This window comes from Arachis hypogaea, chromosome 18 (assembly GCF_003086295.3).
Source record: "Arachis hypogaea cultivar Tifrunner chromosome 18, arahy.Tifrunner.gnm2.J5K5, whole genome shotgun sequence".
Taxonomy (NCBI): domain Eukaryota; kingdom Viridiplantae; phylum Streptophyta; class Magnoliopsida; order Fabales; family Fabaceae; genus Arachis; species Arachis hypogaea.
In genome coordinates, this window is record NC_092053.1 from 9,151,143 (window position 1) to 9,154,015 (window position 2,873).

The 2,873-nt window shown below is 39.7% G+C and overlaps 1 long non-coding RNA gene across 1 annotated transcript; it reads right to left on the minus strand.

Annotated features, from left to right (window-relative positions):
- Nucleotides 1–833: 833 nt before the first annotated feature.
- LOC140181266 (uncharacterized) lies at nt 834–2,441 on the minus strand. Its single transcript, XR_011876179.1, has 3 exons — nt 1,585–2,441; nt 1,375–1,441; nt 834–1,166 (listed from the first exon to the last, which is right to left on the minus strand). It is a non-coding gene; the product is annotated as an uncharacterized lncRNA (long non-coding RNA).
- Between the last annotated feature and the right edge of the window lie 432 nt (nt 2,442–2,873).

Genomic DNA, 2,873 nt, shown 5'->3' on the forward strand with positions numbered 1-2,873 from the left:
TTCAGAAAAAAAAATAGTAAAAAAATCAAGGGAGTCATGCAAAGTACACGTACCTGCAACTGGGAGGTGGCTTTTAACATGACATGATACATAATTAAGCCTTCCACCATCCAAGAGACCAAAATCTATCTCAGAACCAAACCATCACCATGGCCAGAATGCTGGCGCGGTGGCTCTGACTAACTCCAGTAGCGGCAATGGCAATTGTAGTGGCGGCAACGACAACATCAACATACAAGGTGAGGAGGCAGAGCAGGAGCAATATATAGCAGTGGCAGCGATAGCTCGGCGACGTCCTTTGAAATCAACGGTTATGGCAGCAGTGGCAGCACCCACTGCCGTCGCCCTTGTGACCTCCACTCCTTTTCTCTCTCGATTGTCTCTCTCTCGTCTTTTTCCATCTCCCCTGATTCGATTTTTTTCTCTATCTCTCTCTATCTAACTCTCTTTCTTTTTTTCTCTCTCTCTCTCTCCATTATCATTTCAATGGCGGCGACGGAAAACAACCGGCGATAGAGGCAGTGGCATCCCCCCGCTTCATTCTCTTCTGGTGACTCCAGGATTTGGTAAACAGCGTGTGTGAGAGGTTAAACTTGTAATTTAAAAATTTGAATAGGAGTAAATTTAAAAATAAATTTAGTAAAGTTTTATTCTCCGTCTTCAAAAATTTTAGTCTTTTGTGTTCTTACTTTCTAAAGAAAATAAAATCGGCTGAGATTATGAACAATGAACTTAAATCTTAGCGCACCAAAGACAAAAAAAAATTTGCACAGAAATTAGGCAACAAAAAATCTTAATACTTACTTTTTCAAATTTTAACCATCAAATCCCCTTCCAATATTACTGTTGTTGCTGCTTCTTTCCAAATCTCCTCACTCACATTGTTGTGACGTCAACTAGCATCCTTACCGGCGTGTCTCTCTCCATCGCTGGATGCCACCATCGCCGCTGAGCATCTCAAGGTTGTCCCTGCGTCAACAACCAGCTCCCAATCGGCGCTTCTCTCCCCCCTTTGCGCATCATTGTCGCCGCCTAGCCTCTCAGTGCCAGACTCCATCAGCAATCGGCCCCCACCGTGCGTGTCTCTCTCATGCTCTTGATACCGTCGTTGATCCGCCAACCATTCCCCCACACCGGCGCCGCATCAACCATCCCCCCACGCAAGCCTGCACCGTTGGCGCACTGAGGTTTTTCTAGGTATCTCTCAACCATGTACAACATCTTTTATATATATATATATGAATTATTTGACCCAATTAGAATAACCATCCATGTAGTACTTAAAATAACCATCCTCTTATGTAGTGAAATGAACATCCAGCATTTTTTAATTGTATATACTTAAACCGAAAAACAACATAATCATACACTAACCTGGTTAGCATGACCACACTTCTTCTTGCGGTAGTTAACTGCCCTTGGGTGAAGGCGAGCATAGCACCTAAAATAGTAAAATAAAATGTTAAGTACGATTTTGGTCTCTACGGTATAGTTTGAAAATTTTTTTGTGTCCAACTTTTTTTACATACAAAATCGTTCTTAAATTTCAACGTAGTTTTAAAATCGTCTTTCGGACCAAAATACCTTTCTCTTCTTTTTCTTCTTCTTCATCAAAATATCTCTTCTTCTTCTTCATCACAATCATTTATGAGCTTCCCGGTAACTTTTCTCAATGAAAGAGTTGCTCCTTTAAGTTCATTCAACAATGTCTTATGCAAAATCTTATCACCTTTGATCAAACCAGTTACACTAACACCATCAGGATCTTGAAGAAAAGGATTATGAAGGGGATTCAACTCTTCCAAATTAAACCTAAGCATCTTATCATTCGTCAAAAAGTCACCATTTTTATCAAACCAATCACCTCAACCTTCCCTCGAAGGCGAATTTTTTCTTTCCAATTTCAAAAGAAGAGCATCTTCCACACGTTTTACCTCAACAAATGTCCTCCGAACACATTCATCAATTGGAATATCACCAGAGCCAAACGTGGTCTTGCTCCGATCTTCATTACCTATTACTGGAGACCCAAAAAAAATTCCAACTTGGCAAGACCTATCTTTCCAATCCTACGGAGAACTCATGGTGAATGCCTTTTTAATGACGCCATTGACATAGTAGAAAAAGTAGCCGGAAACCTTAAGTGGGATGAAGGAGGGTTCTTCGTCGGCGTCAGCAGTGCCGTCGTCATCGGATGTGTCATCGAAAGGGGATTGCTCCTCGACGATGTCAAGGGTGTCGATGGCGTCCTCACTAGAAGATGCAACATCGATGATGGTGTCGTAGTTGACCAAATGGTGGAGGGCACGGATTCTTCAGAGAAAACAACGATGATGGTGGTGACGGTGATGATGGTGGCAGTGGTGGCAGGGGTTGTTGGATTGGGATATGTGGTGAAAAGAAAAGAGGAAGAGGAAATGACGACACATAGCAACAACCCGTAGCGGGGGCTCCGCATTGATTGGAGCCAGGATCGGAGATTTTGAAACAGTTTTTTTTGGTGATCAGGGAAAAAGTTTCTATTTTGTATGTAGTAGTTTTGCTTTTTTATTTTGTTTAACAATATTTATTACTATTCTTGAACTTGAATACTGTGTTGTTGAATATTGTGTATTGTTATTGTTGTTGGTTCTCCATTAATGGCTTATTTTTTGTTTCTTTTTCTTCAGTTAATGGTTTTTCTGTTCTTTTTTTATTTTATATTTTTTATTAGGATTAATTTGGTCCAAAATTTATAATTTAAGTAAAAAGGACTATTTTAAAATCTAGCTGAATTTTAAGGATAATTTTGCATGCAAAAAAAGTTAGAGACAAAAAAAATTTTGATTTATACTTTCGAGACCAAAATTATACTTAACCTTAAAATAAATTAG